This window comes from Pelobates fuscus, chromosome 7 (genome assembly GCF_036172605.1).
Source record: "Pelobates fuscus isolate aPelFus1 chromosome 7, aPelFus1.pri, whole genome shotgun sequence".
Classification (NCBI taxonomy): Eukaryota; Metazoa; Chordata; class Amphibia; order Anura; family Pelobatidae; genus Pelobates; species Pelobates fuscus.
This window is the reverse complement of record NC_086323.1, coordinates 80,125,289-80,142,031: the sequence shown is the minus strand read 5'-3', so window position 1 is coordinate 80,142,031 and position 16,743 is coordinate 80,125,289. Positions and strand designations below refer to the sequence as shown.

General features: G+C 47.2%; 1 protein-coding gene across 1 annotated transcript in view; it reads left to right on the top strand.

The window, feature by feature from the left end:
• Positions 1-16,743, top strand: part of F13B (coagulation factor XIII B chain) — a 59,821-nt gene that overhangs the window by 39,320 nt on the left and 3,758 nt on the right. The gene's annotated exons all lie outside the window — the stretch shown is intronic.

Here is a 16,743-nt window from a genome sequence, read left to right as displayed (position 1 = left end):
TTCCACGGCTTTCTACCACTTGATATCGCCTTACATGCATCAAATAGCAGAACACCCGAAGAATGTACGGATTCTAATACCGTTTTATTTATTAGGGTCCCCTGAGGATCTCCATTCCTGAGAGTCAACCAAATTGTACGGGGTTGATACTCTGGATTGAAGCACTTAGGTTCTCCTACCCCTAGATGGCATACACTATACTCTACATTAAGATATCTACACCTAGATACATCTCCTGTACATTCATATTGCGAATGCCAAATTAGGGTCTGGGAAATATGGTTACCTGTTCTTGTAGTCTTAATGCATACCTCACAGCTAGGAGTGTCGGTACCTCTACCTTCCTGAATATAAAAATACATATAAATAAACATTATCATAAGCACATCTTTCGTCGGCATCCTCAGTCTTCGTCCGTGCGATGGCACCTCAGCTTCCAGGATGTAAGGGCTGCAGGGAATGGAGTTCTGCTCATCTTCACTGGGGTCCCTTCGAGACTTTTCCTGACTTTTAAATCACTCGGTGGGCGGACAGGCTTTATTATGGCCGTCTCACTCACTTACCAATCTCTGAAACAATAAAATTTGTAATCCGCAAGGTTCCTCGTCACTCCGACTGAGTCGTGCGCTTTAACCGGATCTTGCAGGGATTCTCTGGATCTGCTGTAACTTTCCAAGAATCGACTGCTGCTGGTTTAACCCTGGAGTGATGTATCCACGGAGTCACTTCGGCCACTTTTATCGCTGTAGGGGTAGACAAAAGAACAACATAAGAACCTCTCCACTTGGGCCCTAACGGTACATTATTCCACTCTTTAATCCACACTTGGTCTCCTGGGTGGTAACTATGAACAGGGGGATAAATATTCACAGGTAATCTATCTTGTACCCATTTCTGTACCTCCTCCATAGTCTTACCCAACTCTACAACCTGCTGCCGAGTAATTCCTTCTCCCAACTGACTCAAATCCCCCCTTAAGTTACCAAGTACGGGAGGTGGTCGCCCATACATGATTTCGAAAGGAGAGAGGCCCATCCTTCTGGTAGGTGTACTGCGGATTCGTAACAGAGCTATAGGCAAAAGAACGTTCCACTTAAGTTGGGTTTCCTGACACATTTTTGCCAACTGGTTCTTAATAGTTCTATTCATTCTCTCTACCTTACCAGAACTCTGAGGTCTATATGCCGTATGAAGCCTCCACTTTATACCAAGCATATGAGTCAGTTGTTGTAGGCATTGATGAACAAAAGCTGGACCATTGTCCGATCCTATAGAGCAGGGTAGTCCATATCGGGGTATTATTTCTCGTAGCAGGAATCTCACAACTTCTCCTGCTTTCTCTGTACGAGTAGGACATGCTTCTACCCAGCCTGAATAGGTGCACACAACTACTAGTAGGTAGCGATGTCCACCAGATTTAGGCATTACTGTATAGTCAATTTGTAGATCGGACATGGGGAGTCCCCCCATAAACTGGACTCCTGGTGGCTTTACTGGTCCTTGCCTTGCATTATTTTTAGCACACGTTACACATCTTCGTACAATGGCTTGAGTTAAGTTGGACAATCTTGGTATGTAGAAATGTTTTCTGAGAGATTCTTCTGTACTGTCTCTCCCAGAATGTGTCCCGTTGTGATAGTTTTGGACAATTTCTACCGCTAGTGATGCTGGAATAACTATTCTCCCATCTTCCAACTGATACCATTTGTTCTCCAAATACTTTCCAGGTTCAGTCTTTAACCACTCGTCTTCTTGAGCTGTATAAACTGGAGTCCATTGAGACAGTGGGGTTGGTATAAGAGCAGCTATATGTTCCACATATTCCTGTCTTCCTGATTCAGCGGCACGCTTAGCTGCATTATCTGCCATCCGGTTTCCTTTGGTTACATCACCATCTCCTCTCAGATGCGCTCGACAATGTATAATACCAACTTCTTTCGGTTCCCATACTGCTTCCAATAGTTGTAGGATTTCAGCTGCGTACTTGATTTCTTTGCCCTCTGAATTCAATAGTCCTCTTTCTTTATACAAAGCTCCGTGGACATGAGTGGTTAAAAACGCATACTTGGGGGGGCGTGGCCGGACCGCAGACTAAGATGGACGTGTAGTCTGTGAGCTCCGCAGCATCCGAGCACAATCTACCCACTATCAGCAGCATCGAGCCCCCAAAACCAGCTAAATTACCCCTAACATGTCAGGGGCGCAGTCCGGAGCTAAACCGCAGCGAAGAAAAAAAGGTGAGCAGAAAGAAGCCGCGGTCTCAGTAGCCGATATGCTTACCTCTCCACGAGGCTCACAGGCCGCACAAGATGGCCGCCGGATCAGCCCGCAACACTCACCGGCAGCCACACCGGGCCCGGACTCACACAACCCCATTCAGCCAGACATAGCCAGCGTCCTGAACAAACTGACAGAAGTCAGACATTACCTGGCAGGGGAGATCTCCAAGAGCACACAAGCGCTGACGGCAGAGATACACGCTCTAGGCACCAGAACTGCAACACTGGAGGCCAGAGCTGACGCTGCTGCACAAGCCCACAATCAGATAGTGGCCCACTCACAAGCCGCTGAAAAGAGAATTACCGACCTGGAGTTGGAAATAGAAGATCTGGCAAATCGTTCCCGCCGGAATAACGTTAGGCTGAGAGGTGTACCGGAGGAACAAAATGAAGGCCCCCTTCCACCAATTACTACCCGACATCCCCAAAGATAAATGGGCGATTGACAGGGCGCACAGGGCTCTGCGCGCCCGAAGAGCAGAGGGGATGCCGCCAAGGGACATTATCATCAAGTTCCACTATTACTCCTCAAAAGAAGCGGTCATGCAATACACACGCCAAAACACCCTGCAATACCAGGGTGCAACCATCACTGCATACCAGGACTTATCACCGACGACATTACAGAGAAGAAAAGCATGGAAACCACTGACGGCGCTACTACAACAACACACAATAAAATACACGTGGGGCCATCCCTTCAAGCTGGTGGCATTCAAAGAGGGAGCCACTCACACCCTCTTGCCAGGATACGACCCAAAGCGCTTTCTTCGCAGCCTACGCATCGAACCCCCACCGACCCTCAACCTGCAAACGAACCAGATGCCAGAACTCTCAACGCTCCAAAGGGACTGGACCGACGCCTAAGTCGCTAACAGACATAACGGACACGATAACTCTACAACTGGGGACACTGAGACCAATCTGGTACAGGCCGCAACAACGTATCGCAGCTAAGTACCGCTCATTTTTCCCACAAGGGAAGGACTTAAAGATTGGGGGGGGGGATCCTACTCCCAAAGCCCATCACCCCATGACCTAACACCCCAAAGTGAGAAAAAAAAAAGAAAAAAAAAAAACCCAAAAAAGTATGTACAATTTGTTTAAAAAAAAAAAAAAAAAAAAAGGGGGGATGAAAATGTATGTGCAAATGTAACAGGTAATGAGTGGGGGACACACAGACACCAGAGAGCCACTCCCTACTCCGACCTACAAAATGGAGGGCACTATAGGCCATTTGGCATGTGGGACACACGCTCACTCACTACGAGCAAAGGTTACAAGGCACTCCCCAGGGAAGAGCAAATAGAGAGAAGGGAATGTCTTGTCGCCACAACTACTACTACCCGGTTGGTAGCGGGACTGCACGATAGGGGGAAAAACACACACACCACACAACAGAAGGATGATGTTAGGAGCAAATAGGGGGGGGAGAGGGCCACAGGGTGCAACTACCAGAGGGGGGGACAAACAACCGAACACGGGGCTCACGACACCAAGGCTCGAAAGATGCGAGGAGCGTCCACACCTTCCCGGGTATTAACAGAAACACCCGAGAGATAGGTGCGCGCTCACCAGTTACTCTGGCGACTTGTAAGACCAGAGAAAATGTACAACTGTATATATGCAAATCTGTTTATTGTTATGTACTTAATTATTATGTTAACGTTTTATTTGTTTTGAATGATGTCACAAAGTCACAGGTTGTTACGAAACACACGGAAGAGACTGACCTTTTACAACACCCACCCCACCCATCACTGGATCACTGGGGACTATACCCACACGATCCGCATATAGACGACTGACACCATGACTCTGAACATACTGACAATTAATGCCAAGGGCTTAAACACACCCAACAAACGCAGGACCCTACACAGAGACATTAAGGCTAAACAAGCGGATATCGCTCTAATACAAGAAACCCATTTACCCAGGTCGGCACGCGTACACCTAAAAAATCATATTTATAACACAGTCCACGAAGCGAGGGCTCTGAGGAAAAAAGCAGGAGTGGCCATCCTGATACACAAACGATGCCCGTTTAACCTGACCAAAGCACATATAGATCCAGAGGGCAGATATTTAGCTCTCACCGGCACCATACACTCCACGAGGATACATATAGTAAATATATACGCCCCCAACACTCCTGAGACAGGATACTGGGATTCATTGAAAACACTATTAACGCACCTCACAGGTGGCATCTTAGTGATGGGGGGGGACTTCAACGCGGTCCCCTGCCCGGCAATAGACAGGAGTAGCAAACCAGGAACGACTCGCGCGCAGGGGGGGGGGAGACAAGACAAATTGCTAAACGCTTTTCTTATACACACAGGGCTATTAGACGCCTGGCGCATACAACATCCACACACAAAAGACTACACATACTACTCAGCACCACACAACACATATTCAAGGATAGACAACATATACTTAAACGGGGCTGGCATGTCCAAATTGAGCCAAACAGAAATACATAGCATCACATGGTCAGACCACGGAGCAGTAACAGCGACCCTGACTAAAATACAGCACCACAGTAGCTGGACATGGAAATTAAACACATCACTCCTACAAGACGAAGCCATACTCAATGACACCAAAAAAGCTATATCAGACTACTTTACCACTAATGAGGGGGAGGATATAGGCCCAACACCACTATGGGCAGCACACAAGGCAGTCTTGAGAGGACACTTCATTACAATTGCAACCCATAAAAAGAAAACCAAAACGAAGCAACTCTTCGAGCTGCAGACTAAATTACGGAAAGCGGAAACTAGACATAAACAGGACCCCACCGCAGATAACTTCCAATCACTACAAGACCTTAGACATGCCCTGAAAGAACTGTCCATAGGCGAGATCACCAAAGCCCTTACGTGGTCTAAGCGCTTTTTCTATGAAAAAGCGGGCAAAATGGACACACTATTGGCCAGGACCCTGAAACCCAGGCCCGGATTTCGACCAATCACGACCATAAAAACACATACAAACACTATAGCCAGCACACCTGAAGATATCAATAGGGAGTTCACTAACTACTTCAGTCACTTATATAACCACTCCCCCCACAACGACAGCGAACACCACCAACACTTGAAAAACATAGAGACCTTCCTTAACCACTCGGATCTGCCCACAGAAACAGAGGGAGAAGCCGACCTCTTAAACGAACCGATCGCGCCAGAGGAAATCGCAGCAGCGATCTCAATACTCAAAGGCAACAAAGCCCCAGGCCCTGACGGCTATGATATCCAATACTACAAAGCATTTAAAACAGAACTGATCCCACAACTGACCAAACTATATAATCATTTTATGACCAGAGGAACCCCAGACCGAGACATGGCCACAGCAAACATAGTACTGCTGCCAAAACCCAACAAAGACACCACTCAGACCGCCAACTATAGACCAATCTCCCTAATCAACACGGATTTAAAGATATTCGCAAAAATTCTAGCGACAAGACTAACTTCACTACTGCCTAAACTAATACACTCAGACCAAGTGGGTTTTATCCCGGGCAGACAGTTATACGAAAATACCCGCAGAGGGGTAGACTTACTATGGCACATGGGACAGACCAATTCCCCATCACTGGCCCTGTCACTGGACGCAGAGAAGGCCTTTGACAGGGTACAGTGGCCCTTTATGTTCCGACTCATGGAAAAGCAGGGATTCCCAGAAAAATACATAACAGCTACCAAAGCACTCTACACGGACATACAAGCCCAAACACTTATAACCGGTGCCCAAAAAACGCCTTTCAGTGTAAGTAATGGAACGAGACAGGGCTGCCCCCTGTCCCCGCTCCTCTTCGCGATGGTGTTAGAACCCATGCTGCAAGCCATCCGAAACGACCCTAACATCAAGGGGATACAAATAGGAACACAACAATACAAAGTGGCGGCGTACGCAGACGATGTTCTACTCACGCTGTCCGACCCAAAGCAGTCACTGGCACACCTGCATAAGCTCCTACTGGAGTACGGTGAGGTGTCTGGATACAGGGTAAACCTCACCAAATCGGTGGCTCTCTCCTTCCATATCACTGATGAGGACAACACTCATCTAACCAACACATACAAAATTAAACTAGCTAAAGAACAATTCACGTACCTAGGGATACAGTTAACAAAAAACTACTCTATGCTGTACAGGCAAAACTACACAACCCTAATACACAAACTGAAAAAAGATCTGGAGAACTGGTCGGACAAACCAATTTCTTGGATAGGGAGATTGCACTCCATAAAGATGAATGTCCTGCCCAGACTCCTTTTCCTATTTCAAGCACTACCCGTTAAAGTCACAAAAAAGGATATAGCCGACATCCAAAAAGCAATAGACGAATTTATATGGCAGGGAAAAAGACCCCGGATAGCCAGAGCGGTGCTATACAATCCAAAGTGGAGGGGGGGCCTAGGACTGCCTCACTTACACCACTACTATCTAGCAGCACAGATAGCGCAAATAGCGCATTGGCACAGCCCTGAGGGACAACATCAATGGGTAGATATTGAATCCACCCTCATGGGCAAAGACCCACCACAACTACTCATATGGACCCCTAAAAACCACAGGGTAATCCTCAGAACCACCTGCCCAGCAATCCTAAACTCTATAGACATATGGGACAAAACAGCCATGAAATACCAACTCATGAACAACCCCTCCCCCATGACACCGATACTACGTAACAGAGCGTTCCCACCAGGACTATGTACAGAAGCTTTCCTAGGAATTAAAAACACAGGGACACACAGATACGCTCACCTGTACCAAGATAACCAGGTAATCACCTTTGATCAGCTAAAAACTCTAGCACCCCTGACAAACCATGACTTCTTCAGATACATCCAAATCAGAGACTTTGCACAAACAACAGAAGTCAGAACAGCAATACGCAAACGCAAAACATTTTTCGAGAGCATGTGCCTTAGGGAACACATGCCCACGAAAATGATAACAACTCTGTATAACCATATAGGGGAGGAATCAGGGGAATGGGGTACGTTAACCTACACGGACAGATGGGAAACGGATCTGGGAGAGAAGCTAGAGGGGGAAGAGTGGCGAGACATATGGGACGCAAGTTCCAAGATTTCAATATGCACCACCTTACAGGAACAAATGTACAAAATCCTATTCAGGTGGTACACCACCCCGACAAAACAATGCCATATGGGCCTGAGCCCCTCAGACACATGCTGGAGACTATGTGGAGAAAAAGGCACTTACATCCATTGGCGGATCCAGGGGGGGGGCAACGGGGCAATTGCCCCCCCCCGAGATTCTCCCCTGCCGGCTAGTGCAGGGCTGGCATTGCCCAAGCGCCAGCCCTGCAATGTGCCTGCGGACCGGGGAGGGAGATCAGTAATCTCCCTCCCCGGTCCGCAGGCACATTACTGACAGCCGACCGGAAGGGGAGGGAGAGAGGACCCGGGAGCTGTTACCAGCAGCTCCTCCGGGTCCTCCTCTCGCGAGATTTGGAGCGTTGCCGCGGTTACCACGGCAACGCTCCAAATCTCGCGAGAGTGAACTCTAGCCCTGGAGCGCGGGCTAGAGTTCACTGGAACCACTGGACCACCAGGGATTCCCCACTGGGACCACCAGGGATCCAGAAATGTCCCCCCTCCTCCTCAATAAAGGTAAGAAGGGAGGGGGGACATAAATATATTTTATTAAATACATTTTTTGTTTTTTTTAATTAAAAAGCCTCCCTTCCCTCCTCCCCTCCCCCCATACACACTGCCCCACATACACTGCCCCCATACACATTGCCCAACATACACTGCCCCCATACACATTGCCCAACATACACTGCCCCCATACACACACTGACCCCATACACACACTACACACACTGACCCCATACACACACTACACACACTGACCCCATACACACACTGACCCCATACACACACTACACACACTGACCCCATACACACACTAACCCCATACACACACTGACCCCATACACACACTGACCCCATACACACACTGACCCCATACACACACTGACCCCATACACACACTGACCCCAAACACACACTGACCCCATACACACACTACACACACTGACCCCACACACACACTGACCCCACACACACACTGACCCCACACACACACTACACACACTGACCCCACACACACACTGACCCCACACACACACTGACCCCATACATACACACACTGCCCCCATACACACAAACACTGCCCCCATACACACAAACACTGCCCCCATACACACAAACACTGTCCCCATACACACACTGTCCCCATACACACACTGTCCCCATACACACACTGACCCCATACACACACTGACCCCATACACACACAGACCCCATACACACACTGACCCACAAACACTGCCCCACATACAAACACTACACACACTGACCCCATACACACACTGACCCCATACACACACTGCCCCCACATACAAACACTGCCCCACAAACACTGCCCCCATACACACACTGCCCCACAAACACTGTCCCCATACAACACTGTCCCACAAACACTGTCCCCATACAACACTGTCCAACAAACACTGTCCCCATACACACTGCCCCACAAACACTGCTCCATACACATACTGCCCTGCACACACTGCACACCTATACACACACAGTGCCCTACACACACTGCTGCCCCCCCATACACACATTGCCCCAAACACACACACACGACCCCCCATACACACTGCCCCACACATACATACAGTGCCCCCCCATACACACACTGCCCCACACAGACATACAGTGCCCCCATACACACACTGCCCCCTAACACACACACTGCCACCCTTACGCACTCACACTCACTTCACCGCTCACACACACACTGCACCTTTCACACACACTTCACCCCTAACACACACCACTTCTCCTATGCCCTATATCCCAGCAGACCCCAGGTAAGTTGTCAAACTGTTCTTAAACGGTATGACTACTTACTCTGGGGTGGGATCCTGGCACTACTGGCACCATAACTACTACACTGAGCTGTAGTGGTTATTGTGCTAGGATTATTTTTTTTAAATAATCTACAAGTGCCCCTCCCGAGATCAGGCTCTGGATCCGCCACTGCTTACATCCACATGTGGTGGGAATGCCCCAAGGTTAGGATATACTGGAAAGAGGTGACAGACCAAAACTCACGCATATTGCAAAGACCTCTGACTGCAAACCCATGGGCTTGCCTCCTGTCCAGACCGACTGAGGGGTTAGACAAACACAGTCAGAAATTACTAAACTCACTAAATCTGGCAGCCCGCTTGTACGGACGAAAATTAGAGATAACTGTCTGATGGACAGGTTGACGGCCCAGGTGCGAAACACCTCATCTACCTACCGAAAAGTATGGGAACCATGGGAACAGTTTGACACATGATCTAGGGGACCTACCTCTCAACTGGTACAACCAACGGTTCAGATAATAATGTTGAGCCAAACAACCCTGTAATGCGCAACTATGTGACATATGTTAAATAGTTTATGTTATTTGTTACATTATTGTATTATTTAATTACAAAAAAAAAGAAAAATGGACGGTTACTATGACGGAAACAACGGGCTTCTGCGTAAGCCTAACTAAGCATATGTATTACTATGTAACTGTCAAACCAAAAATAAAGAATTGAAAAAAAAAAAAAAAAAAAAACGCATACTTGGAGTCCGTGTAGATGTTCACTCTTAAACCTTCAGCCAATTGTAACGCTCGTGTCAGTGCTATCAATTCTGCCTTTTGTGCTGATGTTCCTTTTGCCAGTGGCCGAGCTTCTATCACCTTGTCTATTGTTGTTACTGCATATCCTGCATAGCGGATCCCTTCTTTCACATAACTACTGCCGTCTGTGTAATATTGAACATCAGGGTTCTGGATGGGAAAATCACGAAGATCTGGTCTACTTGAAAATACTTCATCCATCACTTCCAAACAATCATGTTGACTTTCAGTAGGTTGTGGCAAAAGAGTAGCTGGATTCAAGGTATTAACAGTCTCTAAATGCACTCTTGGGTTTTCACACAACATTGCTTGATACTTGGTCATACGGCTGTTACTAAACCAATGATTTCCTTTGTAATCCAACGTCTGTACTGCATGTGGGACTCGTACATAAAGTTCTTGACCCAGAGTGAGTTTATCGGCTTCAGCTACCAGCAGGGAGGCTGCAGCTACGGCTCTTAGACAAGGTGGAAGTCCGCTGGCCACTGCATCCAGTTGCTTAGACATGTAGGCAACAGGTCTTTGCCATGATCCCAAGTACTGTGTCAATACTCCCACAGCCATTCTTCTTTGCTCGTGTACATACAGGTAGAATGGTCGTGTGTGATCAGGTAGACCCAATGCTGGAGCACTCATCAAAGCCTTCTTCACATCTTCAAATGCCTTTTGCTGTTCTGGGGTCCATAGGAAGGGGTCGTGTTCTGTACCCTTGATAGCTGCATACAGAGGTTTTGCCAATATCGCGTAACTGGGAATCCATATCCTACAGAAGCCTGCTGCCCCCAAGAACTCTCGCACTTGTCTTCTATTCTTGGGTGTTGGTATTTGGCACACAGCTTCTTTTCTCTCTGGCCCCATTATCCTTTGACCTTCAGAGATATGGAATCCCAGATATTTGACAGTTGGCAGACACAACTGAGCCTTCTTCCTAGACACCTTGTATCCTGCCTTCCAGAGAATGTGTAGTAGATCGTGCGTTGCTTGCTGACATATTTCTCTTGTGACTGTGGCTATCAACAAGTCATCTACATATTGTAACAATACACACTCTCCTGGGATGGACTCGAAATCCAGTAGCTCTTGACTTAGAGCTGAACCAAATAGGGTTGGTGAATTTTTAAACCCTTGGGGCAGTCTTGTCCAAGTCATCTGGCGTTTTGAGCCCGTTACAGCATTTTCCCATTGGAAAGCGAAGATACATTGGCTTTCTGCGGCAATTCGGAGGCAAAAGAAGGCATCTTTGAGGTCTAAGACTGTAAAATAGGTAGCCCCGCCCGGAATTAAAGCAAGCTGGTTATACGGATTGGGCACAACTGGATGTATACTAACAACCGCATCATTGACTGCTCTCAAGTCCTGCACAGGGCGATACTCATCTGTACCGGGCTTTTGAACAGGCAGCAATGGGGTGTTCCAGGGGGAAGTACAGAATTTTAGGATACCATACCGTATGAACTTATCCAGATAAGATTGAATGTTCTTCTTAGCCTTCTGCGGAATGTGATATTGTCGTAGGCTCACTGGATAAACCCCAAGTTTTAGTTCGATTTTAATAGGTGGAATATTGCGGGCCAGTCCTGGTGGGTTGTTCTCTGCCCAAACTCCTGGTATGTTGAATAAGGATTCACCACTCCTAGGGTTTTGGCTAGTCAACGCTGTATAAAGTCGCCACTCTTCTTCCTTTGGTACGGATAATGTCATAATACCTGAAGGTCCATTAAACTTTAAGGATGTTGTTCCGTTTGGTAGGAACGTAATCTGCGCTTGTAATTTGGATAGCAAATCACGTCCCAGCAATTGGACTGGACATTCAGGCATGTAAAGGAATTGATGTTTTACTACGTGGCCTCCCAATGTACAGAGTCGACTTTTAAGAACCGGTTTTGCAGCACTTCTTCCAGTTGCTCCTATCACGGTAATAGTTCTTCCAGATGGAGGAGCAACTAGGTTAGTCACCACCGAATGTTCAGCACCAGTGTCGATCATGAATGCACTCCTTTTTCCCCCTATTGATACATCGACCATAGGCTCCGCTCGACCAAGGGGGATGGAGCCCGGTCGGTATCAATACTCCTCCATGACCGTGTCAGCCAATCCTACAAAGTCCCTACCTTCTCTATCGCGGGACCTTTGCGCTGCGGGATAATATCTATCCTCTCTTACACTTCCTCTACTACCATTACTCCCTCCGGGACCTCCTCTACCTCTCGCTCTGCCTCTAAAGTTTCCATAACCTGCCCTGGGTGGATCTCTCTCGTACTGCTCTCTTTTCGGACACTCGCTTCTCGAATGCCCTTCTTCTCTGCAATACGCGCACTGATTCCTACTCAGGGGCTCCCTATTCCACCTACTATCGACTCTATCTGGGCCCCGTCTATCTACGCCTGCGATCGCTACCGCTAGCATATCCGCCTTTTTACGCATCTTGCGCTCTTCCTCTTTCTTACTTTCTGATTCCCTATTCATATATACCTTATTTGCTACCTCCATTAGTTGGGTGATAGACATTCCTGCAACTCCTTCTAACTTCTGTAGCTTGCGCTTAATATCCCCGTAGGCTTGGCTGACAAAAGCAGAGTTTACCATTTGGGAATTATCAGTGTCTTCCGGATCAAAGGGGGTATACAAGCGGTATGCCTCCAATAATCGGTCATAAAAGACACTAGGCGCTTCATCACTTTTCTGAATCACCTCAACTGTCTTCGACATATTTATGGCTTTCTTCCCTCCGGCTTTCATGCCAGCAATTATAGCATCTCTATAGGCTTTTAGGTGACGCATATCTGCGCCATTAACGTTCCATTCGGGATCGGTATTTGGATAATGAGTTGCGGCCCATGCTGCTGGATTGGCTTGATTTAAAGTACGGGCTTCTTCCTCTAGTGCTTTAATGGCCGCTTGGTTAATCCTAGTCCTCTCCTCATTATTAAACAATGTCATTAGTAATTGCTGGCAATCAGCCCAGGTTGGATTATGCGTCTGGACTATCGAGGTGAACAGGTCGGTCATGGCTTGTGGTTTCTCAGTATACGAGGAATTGTGGGTCTTCCAATTCAAGAGATCGGTAGTCGTGAACGGCACATATACGAAGACTGGGTCAGCATACACCATTTGACCTGTGGCATCAAGATAGGCTGACCCAGGATTCAAACGAAGAGGCATCTGATAATGTTTGGGTCGTTGGGTACCGGTCAGTTGTCGGGTTAGTATAGGGCTACGTGGAGGGGCGTCGGTTAGAGGTTCCGGTCGGGGGGTAGTAAGACATGAGGATGTAGAAGCTTGATTTTGGGGAAGGTCGGTAAATAGAATATTCCGAGCCGGGCTAGAAGAAGCCTGACCGGAAGCTTGAGCTGGCGCCAAATCAGGATACATGGGTTTAGCGGGGGTTGGTACCGGAAGGGGAGGTTTAGTAACGGGTGGGATGGATTCTGAGCTGGAGGAGGAAGTAGATGGGGACAACGGACGAGTGGGTGTGGAACTTCCTGTACTTGTATCACTTCCCTCTACAGGGAAGTAAGGGGACGGCATAGGGATCTCGGACTCAGGGGGCGTGTCCAAAATGGGCTTAACCATGGTCCTAGTGGACAAACAAGTCCTGGCCACCATGAGGCGACATTGCCCCTCGTGGCATATCCGGATCCATCTTGGCGAGTCGTTTACGGCCTGCCTCCAACAATCAATTTATGGAAACTGTCCGTAAAGTTCAGGCCTACCTGATACAGCCACGTGTACACGCTGTACCAGATTTGGATCCAAACTGCCACGTGGTGGCCTTGCCGCGACCAAAGTAGGCCACTCCCTAGTGCACAAGGTGACCAAACGTACAGAAGACATTTTAACCCCAAAATCACATTTTGTAAATCCCTTTTTAAAATTCTTCACCATACAACCTAAGGGATCCGAAATCGTCGACTCCGACGCACCCATACTTAGCAATGGAGCGTCGTTGACAACGAATACTATACACACACTCTATTCAACAGTCACACCCGTTTCTTCCGGCAACAGCACCACGTGGTACAGTTACCAAGTGAAACGTATACAATGACACAATAAAAACACTCAGGGAATTCCCGTACACACACAGCTGTTACACCAGTCACTAAGTAATCGATATTATGCCCTTTGGCGAAACTATACAGTCACCCACGCTATAATTCTCTATATATGAATTACCCGTCTATAACACACCCCAGTAACATCGTCTTTTACAAATAGTAGTTACAGTACGGTTAGCATAGGTCAAAGTACAATTTAAGGTCACAATACAATTATTAGTGGTTATGGTGTTAGACATGCATTAGACGACAATGATTAGTACTTATATACAATGTCAGTAAATATACAGGGTTATGGTACCGTGCACTATAATACAGCAACACACTATTAACACTCTCGCTAGACGGCTGAGCTCGCGCTAACAAGATATACACTTTACTAACAATCTTTAACACATATACAATCCCAACTAAACTATTGCCCAGTACCTTGATGGACTACCTAAAACTATCTACATCCGTTTTGGTTAGCCACACTGCCCAAGCACCACATATAGCGAACTAGAGGGCGGAATTTACAACAGAACCCTTTTAGTCTTTCTACTCTATCAATAGTCTAGTGGGTTCCAAATTTACACGCCTTCCCACTTAGCCAAGATAGGTTGAGATCTAGCGGACCAAATTTACACAGACGCCGCTTAGTCTCCCGGTCCCTCCGACCTAGCGAACAAATTGCACACCCTAGAACGCTAGTCTAGACAAGACACCGGTGTCCGGCTAGGGCTATTTACACAGAACCCCGCCTGACTCCAAACCAAATCAAACAGTCTTACTAAAGAGCGTTCGATTGAGCGGTGCGCCTTCGCTCCTTCCCTCCGACAGAAGGGGCAGATTCCATACACAGATTTAACCCCTTATGGGCCTACCGCACAATCGGTATACCCCTAGTGGGTCCGCCGTCTAAAACAGCGGTCATCTTACCTCCTCGTTCCTGAACCTGAGTTCACACTCATCGACGGGGACACCCCAGCACTTCTTACGTAGAGGCCGATGATCTCCTGGACAACAGACCAGTGGCGCCGAGACGAAGGGAGGTCCACGCAGAAGTTCAGGGGTGCAGCCGTAGAGAACGTGGGCAAAGATAGACCGTCTCACGCCTCTGCTTCTCAGCTACCGTTGAACGATGAGTTTCCCGGCCAATGCACCAAATGATACCGGAGAAACTGACGGAAGCCAAGCACAGAGAGATGGACACAGGTTTCTTCAGGAAGGAAGAGATTCTTTATTCGGTTCACCGATCGGGACTCAGAGGGACTAATGTCACCAAAATACAGCAAGTTCTGAGCCCCGGACAATAGTGCAGGCTCCTTATATAGGCATATAACTCCTCCCATATTAAGCTCCACCCGCACATTCTCTTGACCAATCAATACAAATTAGAATTAACTTCCTGTTTGACCGCATGGCTTGTCCAGCACAATGGAGGAGGGGAATACTACATCCGGTATTCTTGCACATGCTCCGTACACTACTGATCGTATCTTGCCACGTGCAACCAACTGATCGATACGTCAGCATATGCACGTACACATGCCACGTGGTAATCTCGGCCTACTAAATTTATTTTTACCGAGATTCCACCACAGACTTACTGTAAGGGCATCGCTCCCCCTTCAGATCCGTTGGCATATCAATTGAGGGGAAGGTGTGGGGCCGTGGTGCATCCTCATAGATGCTTGTGCCAACAGCAGGAGCCATATCATGTATGATCTGATGCATCAGGATGACCTGCATGCTCGGACCACCCAGGGTGCATGGTTAGGCCCACACCTTAGTAACCCCAATTCTCCATGTATGTTATGAAGGCTGAGGGTGGTTCGGAGGCTTGACAGGAGAGCACCCTATTTAAACTCAGAAGAACTTTTTTTCTTTTTAAAGATTGTTTATTTGTGTGTTTTCATTTAATGTGAGTACAGTGAGATATATATATATATATATATATAGGTACAGAAATAACTTGTAACAGAAGATTGTAACATAGTCTGGAGCTACCAGTTTCGGGGACTTTCGTGTCTTAGGTTGTTATAGTACCCTTCGGTTAAACCTGTTCAGTGTCTATGGGGCTCCCTTGTGTCCCCTCGAGGAGGGGTGTGTTGTAGTCTGTTAGACAGGGCACCTTCAGGGGAGGACAGCCTGACCCTGGTGAAGAGCTAAGCTTTGATTGCCAAGTTGGTCTTTGCATTAGCTGTAGTCACTTGGCTGCATATGGACTTCCTGTTACTTGACCCATGGCTTGGCTTAATGTTAGTGACTCTTGCTGCCTGGATTTATAATCCTTGAATTGCTTGACTATGTTGCCTAGTTTTCCCTTATTGGATTAGTTTGCCTTGGACTTTCCTTTGATTTAATTCCTCTTGGGTTCCACTCCCTACAACTTCCTGACACCTATTAGGTTCATTCATACAGCCGTTTAAAGACAAATAATACTTTAACAAAGGCAACAAATAGTGTGGTTTTCACCTGAAATTGTCCATACAGTGATGTGTGGCAGAATTTGTCAAATTGACTGAGCTCTACAACAGACTTCCAAAACAATGGCAAGAATCTACATATCACTTGTTAAATGTATACCAAACACAGACCTTACCCATCTGAAGACAAAAAGATTTAAGCAAAAAGAGACAGTCAAAAAATTCATGATCTCAAGACATTAA